The sequence below is a fragment of the Dipodomys merriami genome, unplaced genomic scaffold (assembly GCF_024711535.1).
Source record: "Dipodomys merriami isolate MVZ:Mamm:240054 unplaced genomic scaffold, mDipMer1.0.p SCAF_14, whole genome shotgun sequence".
NCBI lineage: Eukaryota > Metazoa > Chordata > Mammalia > Rodentia > Heteromyidae > Dipodomys > Dipodomys merriami.
In genome coordinates, this window is record NW_027202715.1 from 11,220,753 (window position 1) to 11,242,500 (window position 21,748).

The following is a 21,748-nucleotide window of genomic DNA, read 5'->3' on the forward strand; positions in this document are numbered from 1 at the left end:
CATATATAAAAATTACATATATGTATACATGTATATATAATTTTTTAAAATAAATAATTCTAAGTAGTATTCTAAATATACTTTCTTAGGTTCTATATCTATTTGGCATCCAAACTAATGGCCTGTAACAATTTTTACACCTGTCTTGCTATCTACCTTTTGTGGGCATGTGAAAATCTTCAATCAGTCCAAAGCTACTCAACTACCCCCTTTATCTAACTTTCACAAACCAAGTCAATATTTCCCCTATTCTAAATCACCCAGGGCCAGATATCAGATAACTGGAGAACATTTCTATAGTCTCAAGACCTCTGATCTTATTTAAACTAGCCAATTCTGCGATGTCTACCCTGTCATGTTTTCTTTTCTCACAGAAATCCCAATAAATGCTCCGGTTTGTACTTCATCCTAAGTAACTGTGATGCTTTTTTCTGTGGCTCTGCACTGCTTAGAATGTGTCCAGTTGAAAGAAAATGTAAGTAATAAAAATCAATCACTGTTGATCAGTGGTTAATGCCTATAATCGTAGCTCTTTGGGAAGTTCAAAGCCTAGCTGCAATTAACCAGTAAAAGGCCATCAGTGAAGGTGTGATTTAAGTGGTAGAACCCCCAGCTGTGAGGGAAAAAGGCACTCAAAAATATGAGGCCCTGAGTTCAAGCCTTAGTACTGGCACAAAACCAAAAACAACCAAAAAGAAAAAATGTATCAATACTTTTGACCTCTTCGTGTCATCAAGGTTATCCCATGAATTAAAACCCAAGGGTACACATTGAAGCCCTGACTAATGGTTATAGAATCAATGTGACATAATGACAACCAAGGAAAGGAGAACATCAGGAAAAGAACAAAATGTGAATAGGGATAATCAATTGAAGGAAGCACTCCTACCTTTGTAAAAGTGGAATAGAAGGGTGACCTCGTACTTCACAACTGCCAAAGAAAACAGAACACATAATCACCTCAAGTATTCAGGAGTCACACGACAGTAAATTAGAAGTTTAGAAAAACAAAACTCTTCCTGGTTTTGGGACTTAAGAGATACACCTTTCCAGATCCTCCTATATTGAGAATGTAGCATCTTACCTAACTCCCAAGGACAAACTGAGAGGACCATTCTTTACCCATTTCTCAAAGTAGCTGATGGCATAAACCCCAAAGCACATTTTAGCAACTGCATCTGTTGAGTGGTGTGTGTGAGAAACATGTTGAAGAGTTGTCTGCTTTTCTAATGATCTCAATCCAAAGAGAAATTGTAGCGGTATATATATATATATATATAGAGAGAGAGAGAGAGACATATAGACTTTCTCAATGTCTTAAACATATACATTCATCAAGAAATTACATATATTAATGTTCAATCTTTGATTAAAAAGATAGGACTTTTCTGTTGTTTACTACTAAATATAAAGATATAGACTAAAGCCGGACACCGGTGGCTCATGCCTATAATCCTAGCTACTTAAGAGGCTGAGGACGTCGGTTCAAAGCCAGCCCAGGCTCTTATCTCCAATAAACCACTCAGAAACCGGAAGTGGTGCTGTGGCTCAAATGGTAGAACGCTTGCCTTGAGCTGAAGAGCTGAGGGACAGCGCCCAAGCCCAGAGTTCAAGACCCATGACCGACAAAAAAATAACAAATAAAAATAAAAAATTAAAAAATATATAGATTAATATAATAGAGAGCTGGAAAGTGGGTGAATTTAGTCTTAATACTCAATGTACATATATGAAAATGAAATCAGGTAACTTGAGGGGATGGGTATGGTTGGAAAAGATGGGGGAGAACATGGAAGGGGTGACATTAATCAAAATACATTGTTACTTATCAACTGACATGTTGAATTGAAACGCCTTTGTACAACTACTTAGAGATAATAAAAACATTTTAAACCCTAAAATACATGAGTAAATATAAAGATATACTATTATAGTAGATATAGTTTTATAAATCAAACATTGCTCTCTGGTCTTTCTCCACTGAGTGTTACTGGTGTGGAGACATAGAAGTGGGTATTTTTCAAAAGCTTCTCTTTTAATGTTACCTATTGTAGTTGAGTTGTTGGGACCAGCAAAAATTTCAGTGTAACTAGTTTAGTGCAAGGGCAGATCTGCATCAGATGCAGGCCAGATCTGCTCTGTAGCTTTACAGGGTAAATTGGTCCAACCATCTAGAAAGGAAAGAAGGAGGGGAGGGATGGGTCTACGGATAGCAGTACTCCTCAAGGACTTGGTCCCGGGCAAAAGAAATTCAGATCTATGAAATCTTAGCATTGAGGGTCTGGGATGTAGCAAGAAGGGCCGAAAGGAGGGTGATGATTAAGTGGGAGAGCTTTCCTGTATTCTTGGCCAGATTCAGTGTTCTGGTGTGATGACAGGTAGGGCAGGTGTGGTCCAGAGTGTGGAAGGGCATGAGGAAGAGACATAGACTTGGAAAGGAAAAGGCTGGGAGAAGCAGGGCGCCGGTGGCTCATGCCTGTAATCCTGGCTACTCAGGAGGCTGAGATCTGAGGATGGCGGTTCAAAGCCAGCCCGGGCAGGAAAGTCCCTGAGACTCTTATCTCCAATAAACCACTAGAAAACCGGAAGTGGCGCTGTGGTTCAAGTGGTAGAGCACCAGCCTTGAGCTGAAGAGCTAAGGGACAGCGCCCAGGCCCAGAGTTCAAGCCCCACTTCATGCTAGTCTCAGTGTTCAGACCACTCCTAACTTTTCAGTCTGATTGGTGAGGTCCACAGTCAAGCCGCACATGTTAGTCCATCGGGCCATCAGGACTGGCATCAGTGGTTGGGCTCAGCAAAGACCTGAGTCAGAGGGCAGAGAGACCAAGGTGAGTTGGAGCAGGTGGGCCACAGAGCAGGGGCGGAGCCTCAGGAAGGCAGGGCGGGGCCACAGGAGAGCTGCGGCTGGAGTAGGGCGGCGAGGGCGGGGTCCCGCGCCGTGAGGTTTGCGCCTGCGCACAGCCCTCCGGGGAGGGGTGGGGGCTGAGCTGCGCGCGCGCGCGTTGCGCAGGGACCCCGGAGGGCGGAGTCCGGGCGGGCGCCTTCCGAGGGAGGGGGCGCGGTGCTGAGGAGTCCGGCGCTCCCTCAGGCCGCGGACGCGATGCTGCTGGCTGCTTCGGCTCGGGCGGCGGAGCTGACCGGGACGTGACGGGCGGCGGGCGGGGAGGGAGGCCTGTGGCTTCACTTTCTGTCCTTTGCGTCCGAAGGTCGCTTCGCTGGGCGAACCAACGCCGAGGCCGCGGTCGAGGAGGCAGCGCGACCTCCGCAGGGTGAGCGAGAGCTGGGTGCGGGCCGGCGCCTGGGTGGTGGCGGGCGCCCGCGGCAGCCCGGGACTGTGGGTGGGTGCGGGGTGGGAGGGGGGGTGGCCCGGAGCCGGGCCGAGGCCTGGGGTGGGTGGGGGGGCGGCCGCGGGGGAGGGGGCGGCGCGGACCGCCGCGGGACCCCCCGCGGGCACCCGTAGATCCGTCTGACAGGGGCGGGGAGGCCGGACGCCCGCGCTGGGGACGGGGCGCCGGGCTGGGGTCGCTGGGGCGCCGCCTCCTTCCCTTCCTCCGTGGAAATCGGGGCGAGGCTGAGATGCACAGTGATTTCCCGGTCAGGATGCTCTGGAGGGCGGATGGGATGGGGTGGGGGGAAAGTAGTACCGGGGTGCCCTGAATGGTTTTTATTATGTTTTAAAAACAAAGACACGCCCTAACACACGTCTTGGGGGGTACAACTTGGGCGCCTCTCCTCCTCGGGTCCGCGCACGCTTCTCTGGTGGGATAAGGGGGCTGTTTTGGGGGACATTTCTTCCTTTTTTTTTTTTTTAAATGCATCTACTTTCTTAATGGAGTGGGAAGGAGGCATGCCTCCTCGGAGGCAGGCGCTCACAGGTCGGTGGCTGAGCCCGAGTTTGAGATGTCAATAACTGCACATTCATCTCTAGTGGGCCACGGAGCCAATTAGGGTTGCCGTTTCAATGCTAGGCCTGAAGCAGGGTGAGGATGACTGCGTGCACCCAACACCTCTTCCTGGGGTCCCAGCTTGGAATGTTTCCCGTCTTAGGAAGAGAGAGGAGACCGTAAGCTTTTCAAACTGGACCCTTAAAAAAAAAAGGCCTTGTGGTTTTCTTTTGAACATTCAGATGTGAGTGGCACATGTTCATTTGGCCGTAGACATGCGGTGAGATACATTTGATCATCTACATACATTTATTTATACGCACACGGAGGTACACGGGTGTATGCATGCATACGGGTGCATCATCGTTTAGGCTTTTAAAGAGACTAGATGCTGCTCTGCAAAAGATAGAAAATGTTTTATACAATCTGTATCCCAAGCATGACATGTAAATATTGACTTGATGTTTTGCTTGAAGTAGTCTTCTTTTTGGACATATTGTTTGCCTCCCTCAACTGACTAAAGCTCTTGGCTGTTTTCCTGTTTTTTGTTTTTTTTCCTCCCTGTTTTGGTACTGGTGCTGGGGCTTGAACTTTCAGTGCCTGGGCACCGTCTCTTAGCTTTTTCTCTCAAGGCTAATGCTCAAGCACTTTAATCACAGCTACACGGCTTTTTGCTGGTTAATTGGAGGTAACAGTCTCATGGACTTTTCTTCACTGGCCAGCCTCCAACTGTTATCCTCAGGTCTCAGCTTCCCGAGTAGCTAGGATTACAGGTGAACCATCACCTGGTTTGGTGGTTTTCTTTAGTGTTCTCAGCAACATTGATTTCTGATAAACTTTATGTTAAAGTGCTTGCCTTTTTCAACCCGTTTGCCATAATTTATACCATCTTACTTCAGTGTTATGTTAATATGTCATAGTAAGTAATTGCTAAAGTCATTCTGAGAGCAAGAACTTTTCATTAAAATTTTTTTTCTACCTTTCCACAATTACTGTTTTTGCTTGTTATGTTACTTTTACTGTATGAAAGAAGAAGAGGGCTTTGATTTCATGTCAGTGACTCTTCATATGAAGTCTCTAAAAATCCAATTTTATACTGTTTCTGGTTCTTGTCTCTGTTCTAGCTTTATCGTCTACTTTAGGCCTGTTCTCTTCATATAAAATGATTTGTCATTTGAAAAAGGTGACATCTTCCTCTGCGGTTTTACTTGGTTTCCTCTGCTGAGAATTCTTTTCCTCCCAGTAAATAACTAACTTGTCCTTCACAACTTTACTGAAATGCCACCCCTGAGTCTTTCTTATCCAGTCACTGATCTAGTAGTTGACATTTTGCAAACTGGTAGTTAATTATTTGCTTCTGTGCCAGGCTTTTGTGTTTCTTCTGGAGTTTGCCATTCTGGCACATGATATTACGTGTTAGAAGTGCTCAAAAGCTATTTACTGAATACATTTTTGAGGAATAGTTCCATGCTTACATATAGCTTTAAGATAGGAAAAATAGGTTAGATTACTTAAGTATCACAAAACTTAAGAAAGATACTGTAGAAGGATTTTGGTTTTGTTTCTTTGTGCTGATTCTGGGTTCTATTCTTGGGTTTTTTTGCTCAGGGTTAGCATTCTACCACTTGAGCCACAGTTCCACTTCTGGCTTTTTTGTTGCTTAATTGGAGCTGAGAGTCTCACATACTTTCCTGTCCAGGCTGGCTTTAGACCAAGATGCTCAGCTCTCAGCCTCCTGAGTAGCTAGGATTACAGGCATGAGTCACCAGTGCCTGGCTGTAGAAAGTATTTTTGAATATCCAAGAATGAAGTAAAAATAGTTGCTGGTTATTTATGAAATTCTAGTTAGAACAAAAACAAAATCTCCAGACCAATCCATTTTATGATGCAGGAGTAAGAAGGATACAGCCAGTAAAGATTGCTGTTTCATTGGTTCTGGAACTTTATTTTGAAGTGCAATAATTTGGCCAAGGTCATGTGGGTATAAAGGAACTGGAATGTGATCCAAGTCTTTTGACCATCTTTGTGTTTCACTTTTGCTCTCAGTCTCCTACTTCTAAATCTTAATCATTGTTTTACCATCTGAGTCTAGACTGTGAGAGAATTGTGTGTATATTGGGAAAGGGCTATGTTATGGTAATAGTTATTGAACTGGAAAGAATGAATAGGTTCTTTAGTTGAGTTTTAAAAAAATTGCCATTGAGCAGCTAAAAAGTCTGAAGTTACATGAGATGCTTTCTATCTCATATCTCCTGACCTCATGGTGGTACCCTCCCTACCCCCACACACTGTTTCATGGTACAGTGGAAGAAAATGAGGAATTCACTGTGTTTTTTCACATGGAAAATAAATGTGCTTGTCATTTCTTTCTCTTTGAATCCTTAGCTGCCATTCCTGGGGATATGGAACCTGTGAGTGGTTAAGAAATATGATAACTCCTTGGGGAATCCAGGAGAAACCGAATCATCACCATCCTACTCTGCCATGTAGTTTTAACTCCAGTGTTGGAGGCCCAGATGCCCCATAACAACTGGCTTCTGGTTGCCATATGGAGATCCTGCAGACAGTTATGTTTTGATGGTAAAATGAGAATTTAGTATGGTAAGGTTACAGCTGGCTAGTAACATGGCTAAAATTACATGAGAATAGCTGCTCTGATTACTCCTATGTGATAGGTTTTTAGGGGAATACATTGATGATTGTGGTTTTATGCCTCTGAAAAGCCAATTTGAAATATGCATTTAGTGGAGTAGGTCTTATCAATTTCAACAGGCTTTTTATTTGCAGATGATATAATAGTCAAGAAGTCAAGTCAAAATAGGCTTAATTTTTCTATTTCTTGTTACATCTGCATGATTTTATAATGAAACTTAAGCAAGGTGCATCTTACTTGCTTTTGTATGTATCTTTACTTTTTAACAGCTCACTGTTACCATGAATTGAGTCACTTTGTTAATATTTGGACATTTTAGGTTGCTTATCATTTTGTAAGTTTTGCATTTATTATGTATACTTGCCTTTCTTGACCTCTCTAAACCTTAGCTTACTAAAATATCCCCACTGAGTCTTGTCCAGACATTTCATCCCTTTTGTCTTCACTGATTCAGTAGTAAACTGTACATTCTTCAGCTAGTGTTCTGCCATATGGTCATCATTTCTTTCTTTCTTTTTTTTTTTTTTCAGACTAAAGGCTCAGGGGAGGGATTACAAGGTCATAGGGTCTGAAGGGTTTTGTCAACTTCAAAAGATACTGCCAGGTATACTTTTTTGAGAGGTATTTTTGTACTGCTTCCAATGAAGTTTAGCTAGGATCTGTCATACTTTTTATAGCCTTTTGGTTTTTAAGAGTTTTGTTTTTTGAAGTAATAAATGAATCAATAATAGAAAAAAACTGCAACATTTTTCTAGCTTTCTTTTCTGCTCTATTTGGATTGTTTATCCTTTGCCTATAAATCTGTTGAAATCTTTTCACCAATTCTCATGAACATTAATATAAACATAAATATTAATTTTTTGAAAAGCATTTCAGGTCTGTGTCATTTTTGTTATTTTAATATAGAAGGCTTTGTAATTTTTTTTATATTGGAATCACTGACTTAAAAATTGTGATTTTTAACCATGCGTTGGTGGCTCATGCATGTAATCCTAGCTACTCAGGAGGCTAAGATCTGGGGATCACAGTTTGAAACCAGCCTGGGCAGATAAGTCCACAGGAGACTTTTATCTCTAATAAAGCTGAAAGTGGCACTGTGCCTCAAGGGGCAGAGTGCTAGCCTTGAGCACAAAGAGACCTGTGCCCAGGCCCTGAATTCAAGCCCCAGGACCAGCAAAAAAAATTTAAAAATGTGATTTTTGAGGCCAGAGGCTGGTGGCTCATATTTGTTATTCAAGCTAGTCAGGAGGCTACTCTTTTGTCTCCAAAGAAACTACTAAAAAGCCAGAAGTGGAGCCAATGTGGTTTAAGTAGTAGAGCAATAGCTTTGTGCAAAAAAGATCAGGGACAGTTATTAAGGTGTTGTACAGAGGGGCTACCATTTCATAACTCAGGACCTGAGTACAAGCCTCAAGACTCTCTGTTTCTCTCTCTCTCTCTCTCTCTCTCTCTCTCTCTCTCTCTCTCTCTCTGTCTCTCTCTCTCTCTTTCACACACACACACACACACAATTGTGATTTTTGGGTTTTGATTGGAAGGTGTGAGAACTCCTTCATTTGATGCATGTTTTTATTGAACTTTAGAGTTTGTTTTGTTTTATGTATGCATCTTCAGTAAATTATGTACAGTGAATTGAAATTTGATTATGTGGATAAACCAGTTTATTTTGAAAATTTTTTAAAAATGCTGTTATGGGGCTTGAACTCAGGGCCTCCAAACTCTCACTTAGTTTTTTCTTCTACTGAAGGTTAGGACTATACCACTGGAGCCCCATCTCCACTATAGGCTTTTTGCAGGTTAAGCATTATTCAAACTCTCACAGACTTTCCTGCTCAGGCTGGCTTTAACCCCTGATCCTTAGTGTTCAGTTTCCTGAGTGGCTGGGATTACAGGTATGAGCTACCATTCTTGTCAGCAAGTTTTGAAATTGAATGGGAAACAAATGACTTCTTTTTTAATTAAAAAAAAAGAATAGGCACTTGCTTTTAAAAAGAAATTGTAAGTTTTAGGCGAATTAAAAGTTTTAAAAATAATTTTATTGTTATTAAGGTATACAGAGGGGCTACCATTTCATAAGTGAAGTAATGAGTACATTTCTTTCTTTCTTTCTTTTTTTTGATAGTGTCACCCCTTTCCTTGCTTTCCCCAGTTTCCTCCTCTCATCCCTGCCCATAAATTACATAGGTTATTTTCCCCATAGTGTATACTGAATAACATGATTGCATTTGTTCCTTCTTTCATCCTCCTTTTCTATACCCTTAAACTAAAAATTTTATGAATGCAGTTATATTAAAGGTTTTTATGTTGGTTCAAGATTAACCAGGTTATATCTGATTTACTTCTTAGTTGTTAATCATTCTAAAATACATGAAACATAACCTTGGTTACCGTCTCCATTTAGGGAATGATATATTTTAGATAGATGAGATAGCCCAGGATAATGTTATCTGTGCTGATACTTAGCATGGAGCTTCCTCCTTCTCAGAGCCACTCAGAAAGTAGTTTTAATTTTATAATTTTTAAATTTTATTTTTATTGTAAAGGTGATGTACAGAGTGGTTACAGTTACATAACTTAGGTAATGAGTACATTTTCTTACAAATGGTACAATATCATTCTTTCTGATAGATTTCTGTTGTGTATACATACCACATTTTCTTGATCCAGTCATGTGCTGAGGGGCATCTGAGTTGATTCCATATCTTGGCTATGGTAAAAAATGCTTAATTGAATTTGGTTGTCTAGTAGCTTTAGTGTGGCCTTGTTTGTGGTCTGTTGGATGATTGCCCAGAGTGAAATTGCTGGATCCAGTTGTTATTGTTGTTGTTGTTTTTAATCCTCATTTTTGTAGATGAGACAACATAAGTGACTTGCTAAAGTTAACATAGCTTGTAAGCAGGGGAACAGAGCTCAGACTGCTTTTAAATGTTGCTATTCTAAACCTGTATTCTTTTTTTTTTTTTTTTTTGTCGGTTGTAGGGCTTGAACTCTGGGCCTAGGCATGGTCCCTGAGCTCTTCAGCTCAAGACTAGTGGTCTACCCCTTGAGCCACAGCACCACTTCTAGTTTTCTGGTGGTTGATTGGAGATACGAGTCTCATGAATTTTCCTGTGCAGGCTGGCTTTGAACCGCAATCCTCAGATCTCAACCTCCTGAGTAGCTAGGATTACAGGCATGAGCCACTGGTGCCCGGCCTGTATTATATTCTTATTGCTGGCTAAGGATCTAAATTTCCTCTGTAAGACAATTCTGAAAGATTTAGATGTTTCAAAGCAAAGGAAAGATAAGGTATTTTATCTCCTAAAGAGATGGCTGAAGTGACTAGGTAGAAATAGACTGAATTGAGTTTTTTTACAGGAAGTGATTCATATAGATCATATGAGACATGGAGTCTGAGTTGTGAGGTGGGAGTGGAGATCAGGGCTTATTTTGTGAAGATATTGGACTGCTTAGCCAATTTATAAAAGAACGGGAAGGTGGAGTGTTGGTTAGAAGAATCCAGTGAGCTAATGAAGACAAATGTGTTCTCATAACACTTTATTATATTTCTTTCATTTCACTGACTGTAATGCATTGTGCTTAATCTAGACATACATCTAATCCCTGTTGGATTGTGTGCTTGTCAACACTAGGGACTGAGTGGAAGGTATAAGTGATTATAGGATGACATGACAGGAGGAGGGCAGATTAATCTGAGAAATACTGTCACCAAATCAAAGAGTAGGTGGGAGAGGAGTTCTAGAACTTGACAGCTATCCAGGAGGGGTGAGCTATCACTGCAGATGCCCAAAAGGAGGTATTAACACAAAAGTAAGTACATAGATCGTTAACTCAGGCTAGAAATAGATATGGTTAGTGCAGTCTAAAGTGACGAGCTGATGGCCAGACCTGTACAGAGGTTAAGTTGTGTTTCTATAGTTACTGATACCTCCTACCCTGTGGCTTCCTGCCTCTTGGTTTCTAAACTACTTTTTTTGTTGTTGTTGTTGGTCATGGGGCTTGATCTCCGGGCCTATGTGCTGTCCTTGAGCTCTTCAGCTCAAGGCGAGCGCTCTATCACTTGAGCCACAGTGCCACTTCTGGTTTTCTGGTGGTTTATTGGAGATTAGAGTCTCACATACTTTCCAACCTAGGCTGGCTTTGAACTGCTATCCTCAGCCTCCTGAGTAGCTAGCATTATAGGCATGAGCCATCGGCACCTGGCTTGGTTTCTGACTTCTATATGCTAGGATACTGATGTTGGCATGTGACACAGATGATTGAGATCAGGCAGTAAAAGCACTTACAATTTATAAGAGAATTGACCAGTGAAAGTTATGTGTAATATCAGAGTTTTTCATTTTTCTCTAATAAGTTGCTTGTATTAGTCTAAGTTACATATCTGGCTTTTAGAGACTTCTTAAATTGAGGTTGGGATCCATTGAGGAGCCAGAGGATTCTTCAAGGCTAGATAGATTCATGAAGTTTTTCTTCTGTGTGTCATAATTTGTAGTTTGTTGAATACAGTTGAATCATCTCTAGGGACTGTTGGCCTAATAATGCCACTAATTACTCCAAATAATGAAGAATCTGTTTTCTTTGTATTATTTATAATTATATAAAAGTATAGAAGACTGTTTTATATTTTTTGTCAGTGTCTAACTTCATTTCTTATTTTTATTTTTAGTGGTACTAGGGTTTGAACTTAGGACCTTGTGCTTGTTAGGCAAGTGCTCTATTTAAGCCACACTTCCAGTCTTTTTGGCTTTAATTTATTATTCAGACTGAGTCATGGTTTTTGCCCAGTGCTGGCTGGCCTGGGATCATAAGATCCTCCTACCTATTCCTCTTGTTGTCGCCTGGCTTATTTATTGAGATGGAGTCTTGCTAACTTTTTGTCCAGGCTGACTTTGAACTATGATCCTCCTGACCCCATTCCCTTCCTTTCTATAGTTATTACCATCCACCTGCCTCCATTATTGACCCAAACTGTTTAACTTGGCATGGCATCCTCTTCCACATTTGGAGTTCTGACTATGGGGATGGGGGAAGTAGGACATGGTTCTTTAGCAGAGGAAAACTGGCTATCACAGGCTGTTTGGCACATGATTTCAGTTTTGGTATCTTGTATTGAAAATAGCTCAGTTAGTATGTCATATATCTTAGCAGCTAAGATGAATATCTTTTCTCCACTATTATACTACTCTTTTAAAATGAAAAATGAAAAAAAAATTCTGTTGCATTAAATTGTCTGTCTCTCCCCCAACCACCACGTTCGTCTAATTCTTCTCTTCTCACCAGGACATTATAGTCTTTGATGACTGAGGTGCTAGTATATACACTAGGGACAACAAAGAGCGGCAGACACCAGAAGGTTCTTTGAATTGTTGTCATCATATTAATGATATTTGATTGCAGCTTGAGTGCTTTGGGGAAATTTGAGAGCTTTCTCTGACCATTATGTCTTGGCAGCCAGTGGTTGTGTTGGGAGTTACAATCTTCTCAGACCATAACTTAGAAAAGCAGGAACTTTTCATAATAGCTATTAAGAATGTAGAATGAGCATGGTACTATTTTGGTCTGAGCTGGTAGGCCAGTTTACAGGTTGTAACCAGGTACCATTTGTTTTCAGGAGGTTGGATGGCAAGGATAGCCATCTATCTCGCCGTCATCTTCTTTATGTTCCTCTGTATCCTGTTCTTCCTTTTAGTATGGACTTGTCAGTACGTGTTGTTCATTGTTGGTACTAGGCAGAGTTGTGTGCTTAACTGTTGTTGTGGCCAGTCTTGCAGTCAGTGTTTCTCCAGGACTTGTGAATTCTACACCGAAAATTCCCTCAGTACTGGCTTTGACACCAGATCACAAGTCTGGATTTTCCTTGTTCTTCTGTTCACTTAAGAGGGGTGAGCACAGGCTGGGAATGTGGCTTTGTGGCAGAATGCTTGCCTAGCATGCATGAAGCCCTGGGTTCAATTCCTCAGTACCACAGAAACAGAAAAGCCAGAAGTAGAGCTATAGCTCAAGTGGTAGAGTGCTAGGCTTGAGCAAAGAAGCTCAGGGACAGTGCCCAGGCCCTGAGTCCAAGCCCCAGGACTGGCAAAAAAAAAGGGGGGGGGTGAGCACGTGCTAGAATTAGTTTTGCAATGACCAGAACAAATTATCTACTTGTTTGAGCTTACATTCAAATGAAAAGATACAGAAAATAAATAAATACCTATGTAGTATCTCAGTGGAATAAGGTGGAAAGGGCTTGGGAAGGGGATACTGCACTTGTACAACAGACTTCTATGAGAACTGCTATTTGAAGTGAGAGTGTGATCAGTGCTGATACTGGGGAGAGAGAGCATTGCATAAAGATGGGCCAGGGATGCCAAGAACCTGTGCTGAAGCATGCTTAATCTCTTGCCTGAGTGACAGGTACTGCCTTAGTGAAGGCACTGAAAGGAATAGTAGACAGTGATGTCAGATAGGTAGGATGGGTGAGCAGGGAGGAGTTAAATCATATATGACTGTAGATCAGTAGGAACTTTGGATTTTACTTGGTAGGTGCACAGCTACTGAAAGTTTTGCCTTTTTTTTTTTAAATGTGATACTGGGATTTGAACTCAGGGAGAGGGCGTCATGCTTACTTGGTTTGTGCTTATCCATGCCTACAGCCCTATTTTTTTCTGGTTATTTTTAAGGTAAGATTTTGCTTTTTTTTTTTTTTTTTTTTTGGGTCCAGTCGTGGGGCCTGAACTCTGGGCCTGGGCGCTGTCCCTCAGCTCTTCAGCTCAAGGTTAGTGCTCTACCACTTGAGCCACAGTGCCACTTCCGGCTTCTTTTTTGCTTATGTGGTGCTGGGGAATCAAACCCAGGGCCTCATGCATGCAAGGTAAGTGCTCTACCACTGAGCCTCCTTCCCAGCCTAAGATTTTGCTTCTTGTGTGGACCGTGGTCCACTCTCTTTAACGTTAGGATTCCCCTTGTTGCTGGGATAACAAGTGTGCATCATCTCATCCAGCTTTCCTCCAAGAGAAAGAAATCCTGTGGACTTTTATGCCTGGGAAGGCTTAGAACCATGATCTCCCCAAACTCAGCCTCTTATGTAGCTGGGGTGATCAGTGTGGGCTACTGTGCCCAGCTACAGGTTGAGGAAGAATGGTGGGCTCAGGATCTTTCACTGCTAAGACTGGCCTTGACCCTTCTGTTCTCAACCTTTCCAGTAGCTAATATTACTGATGTAATACTTGACTTGTTTTAAATGGTCCTCTGGGTTGCTATGCAGAGAATGTCAGGTGTCAGGCAAATGAGAACACTTAGCAAGCTGCATCAAAATCTTGGGTAGGTAATGAAATTGATTTTGGGCAGGAGCTGGGAAAAGCACTCCCATTGTGTCTACATCTTGAAAAGCAGAGCCAACAATTTGATGATGGATTGGATGTGGCATGAAAAACTGGAAGAATGGAGTTGACATTTACTGGGATGAGTAAGATTGCAGAAGAAGCAGGTTTCGGGGGGAAATAATGAGTTCAGTTTTAGTTTTGCCAAGTTAGCAGTTTAAGTAAAGAGGTATCGATAGCTGAGTACACATGAGTCTGCATTTCAGGGCAGAGGTCTGCGATGCCTGAAGGTAGGTGACTGACAGATACCATTTAGTACTATAGAAACAGATTAAGACAGCTTACGAAGTGAGTGTGGGCAAAGAAATGTAAAGACTTCTCTGGTTGGGAGAATTAGGGAGAAAGAGGGAGGGGTAAGGAGGCATAGGAAGAAACAACCCATGCAGGAGGAGAATTAAAAGTAAATGATATCCATGAAACTCAAGAAAATGTTTTAGGAAGGAAGGAGAGAGTGAGCAACTATACCAGATTGTTAAATCTAGCAATATGAAAATTATTGGTGAGGTTAACAAGTTATATCTAAAACCTGATTGAAATGGGTTTGAGACAGAATTGGAGGACGGATTGGAGACAGCAGAGACAGTTCTTTCAAGGACTTTGCTGTACAGTGAAACCATATTCTTTTTCTTTTAAATGATAGGTATTTTCCTAGTATATTTGTATAAATACCACAAATTATTTATAGTTAATGGAGTGATCCAATAGAAAAAAAACTACAAGAGCTATTTCTTTGAAACAGAAACGAAATTAGTTTCATCTTAATCAGTGCACCCATTGTCCATCATTATCACATGTATTTCCCAAGTATTTTCTTTGCTCTTTGAAGGGAAGACAGTGGCTAGTGGGGAAAAGTGTTGAAGAACACTCCTCTCCCCCATTTTCAAAGAGAGAATGGTTTGAATTTTCATTAGTTCAAAAATCATAGTTTTTATAGGTAGGTAAGTTTTTTTTTTTTTAAGGTATGGTTTGAACTCAAAGCTTCTTCTCTTGAGCTACACTTCTAGCCTGTTTTGCTTTAGGTTATTTTTTTTTTTCAGAAAGGAACTCAAGCTTTTTTTTGTGTTGATCTTTTAATTTCCTAATCTCTATGAGTAGCTGGGATTATATGAGCGAGCTATACTCCTGGGCTTAGGTAGTCATACTTTTAATGAGTTATTGGGAAATGAGTTAAAAGCATTATGTTATTACTTATTCTTAGCTGTTTTTCACAGAGCTTGGCCTGCTGTGGATTCTAATTTATGATAGGGTAATCTGTCTGGTAGTATATTTTCACTATACAATAACTTCTTAATAAAGAAATTTAAAAAACTAAAAATTGAAGTATAAATGAACTAGTTTTTTGGGAAATTTTAATGGGTACTCTTGTCTACACCTTTTCCTTTTTTTCCTAATATACCTGAGACTTTTACAGTAATTGTTTGTGATTGTTGTCAGTATTTTACTGTGAAGCATTTTAATCCTCCTTCTCCACTTTTTCTTTCATTAGCCACTGTTCCATGTTCTTAACCTTTGAATTTCTGAATCTAGTCTGTCCTATATTATTATTGTAAAAGTTGGGGCTGGGAAGGTAGCTCAGTGGTAGAGCGCTTGCCTTGCATGCATGAGGCCCTGGGTTCGATTCTTCAGCACCACATAAGCAAAAAGAAAAAAGCCGGAAGTAGCACTGTGGCTCAAGTAGTAGAGTGCTAGCCTTGAGCTGAAGAGCTGAGGGACAGTGCCCAGGTCCAGAGTTCAGGCCCCATGACCCCCCCCCCAAAAAAAAAAAAAAAAAAAAAGAAAAGAAAAGAAAAAATCTGTGCCTCATTCTTGTCTGTAAAAGTTTGACTCCCTCACTTCCTTCTTAATCTTTCACCTACCTCCTGCCCTCACATGAACCCTGCTTTAGGGAATGTGGACTGAATGTGGATTTTAAGGTATACTGGATGTACAGGATAAAGGTCAGATTCCTTATGACTGTCCACAGAGTCCTCCATGAACTGCCTTGCCCTTGTCTTTTAAAATGGTTCCATGAAGATGAGAAACTGGACATGTCTATGCGTGCACCTCTATTGCATATCTATTTCTTTTTTTTCCCCTACACCTATCAGTTATCATTTTACCTATCTCATTAAATCATTTTATTTCCATAAGAGTTCAATGTAGGTGTTTCCTCTTGTAGGAAATTTGCTAGGCATAATTTTGTTCTGCCTCTTCCACATGTCCCTCATCTTATTTTCTGTTACCTGTCTTCCTGTAGCATTTTACAGTTTCTAAGAACTGAATTGTTAGCTATATTTTACTCTGTTGGTTTTCATGATTTAATGTTCTTACCTCCAATGTAAGAAAACTCAGCAAGTTTTTGTTGAAGGAATGTTGACCTGATATATTTAGTTGAAAATTTATGTCATTTAGCTTGCTCAAGATACACAAACAATTCAAATAACATTCTTAAGGGCTTTCATAACCTAGTGAATCTTAGGCAGTTAATATTTTGTTAAATATTTACTGTTAGTACATAATGTGTTAATACATATGTGTTGATAATTTTACAATATTTCCTAAATCTCTGGATTTTCCCCCATCTGGGTCCTTTTGTTTTTTTTAAATCTCGGTCTCTCTGTCTCTTCTGTGTATATGTCTGTGTCTTTGTCTCTTCTGTCTCTGTCTCTCTCCCTCTATCTCTTTCTCTCTCTATTTTTTTGGTGCTGGTACAGGGGCTTGAACCTCAGGGTCTGGCACTATCCCTGAGTTTTTTTGCTCAAGGTCATTACTCTACCACAGAACCACAGCTCCACTTTTTGCTTTTTTGGTGTTTAATTGGAGAGAAGAGTCTCATGGACTTTCCTGTCCTGGCTGGCTTCAAACCGCAACTTTCAGATCTCAGCCTCCTGAGTAGCTATGATTATAGGTGTAAGCCACTGGTGCCTGGCTTCTTTTTCTCTCTTTGATATTTGTTTGGATTTTGTCTTTTAGACTTCCTCCATTCTAAAATCCAGCACATCTTAAACCTCATTCCTTAAACTTGATTCCCCTCCTAACTTCTCCATTAATGTTTATCACTATCTTGTAGTATGCTTAAGTTTCCTTATCCTTTTTTGGTCTCATTACTGTATCTAACCAGTTACTTAATTTTATAATTCAACAGATTCTTAAAACTATTTCCTGTGGTGCTGAATTGATAGTACTTAAGAGAGGCAGAATAAGAAAAGTTTATAATACACAGATGATTATGGTACTGCTTGGTGAGTACAGTAACAGTGGCATATTCAGAGCATTATTAGAAGACAAGAAAAAAAATTCAGCGGTTTTCTCATCTCCTTTCCAACACAGCCCTATTTTAGCAGATGAGTCTCTTATGATTTATGTCAAGTCTGACATTGTCTAGCTAGACTTAGCATAAGATCCTATAGGATAAAGGATTGGTTCCACAAGACTGCCCCTCACTAAAGATGCCATTTTCAAGTTCCAGGTTGTGATCTGTGCTTATGACTGATGAACTACAAATAAGTCATGGTTCACAGGAACCTCTCCTTGGATTCAGTTACTTTGCTCAGAGAACTTAAGGGAATATTTTGCTTATGTTTTAACAATTTAATATAATAGATGTCTAGCATGTAGGTGAATAAATAGCTGGTGAAAGATTTTATCCTGTCTTTGGCCGAGCTTTCCCCCAGGGACCCCCTGTTCAGCAACCTAGAAGCTCTTTTGTAAACCCTGTTTTGTGGGTATTATGGCAGATGACTAATTGTATCTTTGGCCACTAGTGATCAGCTTAGCCTTCAGCCCCTGTCCCCTCCCAGGAGGTTGCATAGGTGGAACTGGAAGTCCCAGTCCTTTAATCAAGCCTTGATCTTTTTGGAGACCACCCCCAGTGCTGAGGCTGTCTGGGAATGTCCACCCTGCTGGGAAGGAGTGACCTAGATTACTAGTTACCTGGTTAAATCAACAAAGGCACAGTCTTATCACTGGCAACTCCACTCGATTAGGGACAGAGACCAAATAGGGGTGTGTGTGTGTGTGTGTGTGTGTGTGTGTGTGTGTGTGTGTGTGTGTGTGTGTGTGTGTGTGTGTGTGTGTGTGTGTGTGTGTGTGTGTGTGTGTGTGTGTGTGTGTGTGTGTAATATATGTGGTATATAATTTTATAATATATTTTTATTATTATATAATATTTTATAATATAATGTATTTGGTATATAATATTTGGTATATAAAATATATAATATAATATAAATATATACTGCAATATATGTTTATTATGAAATTTGTTTATTATGAAAGTAAAGTTACAGGATATATAAAAAAGATACATTCTCTACGCTGGGGTAACTGTGATATCATGATATAATAATACTCTTCACCATCTTCTTATTTTTAAACCTCTGTTTATTTTCCCTTCTCGTAGCTTTCTCAGCTTAGGTATTGAAATTGTATTTGTCTTTGACACCCGCTTCTCCTTTGCCTTCTGAGACATAGCTTTTTCCTGTTTCATTTTGATACTCATTTTTCTCAGTTGTCTTTACTGACTTCTCATGTCTTCACTCCATTTTTCTGTCTTGATTAATGGTGATGGCAGTAACCCAGGTGCCCAAATTGTAATTCTGGAGTCGACATTCCTTCTACTATCTCTTATTTTTCATTAGTTATTTTCATTAGTTATATACTTCAGTTGTTGAATCTATTCCTTCTCCATTTTCTCAGGCTGTGTCTCATGTCCTCCTGAAAGGATCAATGAAAGGATCCACCACATCCATGCCAGGGGACCATGGGGAGGCAAGCAGGCACAGGAGAGAGATTATTACAAGGTTTATTAGAGGAGCCGTATTTCCCCCCAGAGAAAGAGCACATGGCAGCCTCCACTATAGGTAGCATCAGGGTCTGGGGGATAGGAAGTGAGGTAGATGGGAATTCAGGTGGGTCTGGGTGGAGAGAGAGAGGGACCAACTGTAAGGCTGGAATTCCAGGGCAGGGAGGAGCTCAGGTCTGGGTGGAACTGAGGATCAAAGGTGGGCATAATGCTTACACTCCTTAAAAGCCATCTGCCTAATCCTGGCATCCTTGAAGTGCATGTGTTAATTTGACTATCTTAGAATATAATATTGGAACCCCAGGGCTAATAGTTTGTATTAATACTTCTAATCTATTAATGTTGATTTTTAAAATATCTCTGTTAGACACATTGCTGTGAGATATTTTTGCAAGAAACATAAGGATTAGGAATATTACTAGTAAGATTACAGAGAAAAAATGGAAGGGATGTATGCAAACTGAGGTCTAGATGGAAGAAATGCTAGAAGTAATCATGTGGGGCATATTCTTCTTTTTGGGGATGGGTTGTGGGGCCTGAACTCGGGACCTGAGCACTGTCTCTTAACTCTTCAGCTCAAGGCTAGCACTCTACCACTTGAACCACAGTGCCACTTTCTGCCTTTTCTGTTTATGTGGTGCTGAGGGAATCGAACCCAGGGCCTTATACGTGCAAGGCAAGCACTAAGTACTCTACCACTGAGCCACCATTCCAGCCCTGCTATGGAGCATTTTCTAAATGATATTAAAGGTTTGCAAATAACACTTGGCACTTAATGTCCAGTAAAAGAGTAATTATTCACAGAAAGATCAAGATAATGTGAATAGACAAAAACATGAGTTTTAGTGAGGGAAATTTTAAGCTAATGTATTTGAGTAGTACTTTGCAGAGATGTTGATTAATACTCGAGAGACTCATAAAATTGTTGCATGTTACTGGTATAATGTACTGAAACTTAAGATGTGGTAACATAATCACTGTAACTCCACATTATCTAACATGCTTTATAAGAACAAGCATTTGGGTTTTAAAAAATCATTATTTTTATTACCTGTATAGTTGAGAAAAGCTTATTGTCTTCTAAAAATGTTTCTTGGTTTGCTAAGTATTATTAAGTTGTGGCATTTAGAAAGAGTACAATATTGCAGAATAAAATACTTTAAAAATTGAGCATGTTGTCACAGGCCTGGTAGAGCACACTTACTATTCCAGCATTCTGGAAGCTGAGGAAAAAGATCTAGAGCTCCAGGCCAGCTCGTGTTACATAGAAAAACTATGTCTCAAAACAAAAGAAACAACAGTAATTAAAAAATCCTTTATATTCTAAATGCCTTAGTACTTAATTCAAAATAATTGGAATAGTTTGCAAAAGTTTTCAAAGTGAATTTTTCTCCCTAGCTCTTACCATACCTTTTCTGATTTTTTTTTTTTTTTTTTGGCAAGGTCTGGTCTTGGGGCCTGAACTCTGGGCCTGGGCGCTGTCCCCCAGCTCTTTAGCTCAAGGCTAGCGCTCTACCACTTGAGCCACAGCACTACCGGCTTTTTTCTTTTTGCTTATGTGGTGCTGAGGAATCGAACCCAGGGCCCTCAGGCATGCAAGGCAAGCGCTCTACCACTGAGCCACCTTCCCAGCCCTTCTGATTATTTTTTACACATGAATTTAGGTGTTTATGAAGAAGCCTGTAGATTTCCATCTGTATGTTATCTTAGAGATTTTGATTGAGAATGGGATATGTGTATTATTTTGATTTGTATTAGTCTGTCTAGGGCCTTCTTACAAGAGGAGGTGAAACAAAACAAAACAAAAAAAACCTTCACAGAGAATTGCCAATGTAGGCCAGCATAGAGGAGTGGCACTTTGAACAAGGGAGGAATGTGTACTATGGTAGTTTCTGAAAGGACCAGTATGGTCAGGGATGCTTAGGTGCTTTAGTATAGTTGGAAGACAGGATTTATTGAGTAGTTTGTGCAGGGAACAGCTAAAAAAGGAATAATACCAAACTACATTTGGAAGGTTTTATACACATAGCTACCTTTGCTTATTAACTGTAGGCGGATGATATGATTTCTCCAAGTTTCAATTTTCTTAAATTTGCAAAATAACACAGCAAAATTATAACATTGTAGGACTGTGAGGTTTAAATGAGGCAACTAATTTGTTGAGGTGCTCAACAAATATCAACTGCTGTTGTTTGCACTGTTTTAAGGCAAAGTACACTTTGGAAAATGATCCACAAGGGATTTTAAGTAGAAGAGTGATATAATTTAAGTTTCAGTGTTAATTCTGGGAAATAATAAAGAATGGGTCAAGGAGAACAAAAAAAGGCAAGAAATTAAGGCAGTTTGTGCTCGAATACTAGTTAAACATGAAGGTTCTATATTTTAAAAATGTGGTAATGAGCCGAGCGCTGGTGGCTCACACCTGTAATCCAAGCAACTCAGGAGGCTGATATCTGAGGATCGCCCATTCAAAGCCAGCCCGGGCAGCAAAGTCTTGAAACTTTTTTTTTTTTTGTCGGTCGTGGGGCCTGAACTCTGGGCCTGGGCACTGTCTCTCAGCTTTTCAGCTGTAGACTAGTGCTCTACCACTTGAGCCTCAGCCCCACTTCCAGCTTTTTCTGCTTATGTGGTGCTGAGGAATCGAACCCAGGGCCTCGTGCATGCAAGCACTCTACCACTGAACCACCTTCCCAGCCCCTCGTTGAGACTCTTATCTCCAATAAAAACCCACCAGAAAACCGGAAGTGGCACTGTGGCTCAAGTGGTAGAGTGCTAGCCTTGAGCTGAAGAGCTCAGGGATAGCAACCAGGCTCAGAGTTCAAGCTCCATGACTGACAAAAAAAAAAAGTGGTAATGGAGAGGGTAGGATAGCTTTGAAAATGTTTGTATATTGTCACATGTGTTGTATTCCATCACTAGGAGAACTGACAACAAAACAACTGAATACCCAGCTGAGTAAGATAAGACTCAAAGAAATATAGGTCCCATGGTTTCCCTCATTTGCTATAATTAGTATAGGTCTAGGATAATTTTATCAGGTGAGCAGAATAGCTCAAAAGCTAGGTAC

General features: G+C 40.6%; 1 protein-coding gene across 6 annotated transcripts in view; it reads left to right on the top strand.

Moving 5' to 3' along the window:
* The first annotated feature begins 3,067 nt into the window (after positions 1–3,067).
* Ccser2 (coiled-coil serine rich protein 2) overlaps positions 3,068–21,748 on the top strand; it is a 129,706-nt gene continuing 111,025 nt past the window's right edge. For 2 of the 6 annotated variants that reach the window (XM_070020751.1, XM_070020752.1), the window contains exon 1: positions 3,069–3,269. The gene's annotated coding sequence lies outside the window, so the exon portion shown is untranslated. Of the gene's footprint in view, positions 3,270–21,748 lie in introns of all 6 variants that reach the window. The other 4 variants (XM_070020750.1, XM_070020753.1, XM_070020749.1 and 1 more) reach the window with 4 other exon arrangements.